The sequence below is a fragment of the Hippoglossus stenolepis genome, chromosome 4, assembly GCF_022539355.2.
Source record: "Hippoglossus stenolepis isolate QCI-W04-F060 chromosome 4, HSTE1.2, whole genome shotgun sequence".
Taxonomy (NCBI): domain Eukaryota; kingdom Metazoa; phylum Chordata; class Actinopteri; order Pleuronectiformes; family Pleuronectidae; genus Hippoglossus; species Hippoglossus stenolepis.
The window spans coordinates 15357872-15358639 of record NC_061486.1 but is presented as its reverse complement, the minus strand read 5'-3'; positions in this window follow the sequence as shown (position 1 = coordinate 15358639).

Genomic DNA, 768 nt, shown 5'->3' with positions numbered 1-768 from the left:
GGTGAAAGCAATATTTGAACATCTTGCATTTATGTCATTCTTTATCATGTGACAAACAGCACGTTCAACAGTAGATTAAGACTGCGTCAGATGTTAATCTTTATCATTTCAGTTTTACATTATATGTGTTGGTTTGTGAAAGATGTGAGCACAACAGTATTCTCATCGAGGCGAGGGCCATGAGCTCAAATCAGTCAGATCCAAAACATCTCTTGGTTTTCCATCAATATGACACCAATGCGGGGAGCCAACTAATGGGGGGAAACAATAGACATATTTTGTTTGTTACATGAAAACATCTTGTGCGCCTTGACGGTAACGAACGAACGTAATGCAACGCAACGCAACGCAACGACAGTGACGGACGTGACTTAACTAAAAGTACAAAAGTAACTAAAAGTACAAAGTAACTAAAAGTACAAAAGTAACTAAAAAGTAACTAAAAGTACCAAAAGTAACTAAAAAGTAACTAAAAGTACCAAAGTAACTAAAAAGTAACTAAAAGTACCAAAGTAACTAAAAAGTAACTAAAACTACAAAAGTAACTAAAAGTACAAAAGTAACTAAAAAGTAACTAAAAGTACAAAAGTAACTAAAAAGTAACTAAAAGTACAAAAGTAACTAAAAGTACAAAAGTAACTAAAAAGTAAATAAAAGTACAAAAGTAACTAAAAAGTAACTAATAGCACAAAAGTAACTAAAAAGTAACTTAGCACGAAGTAACTAAAAGCAATGAAGTAACTAAAAAGCAACTAAAAGCAAAAGTAA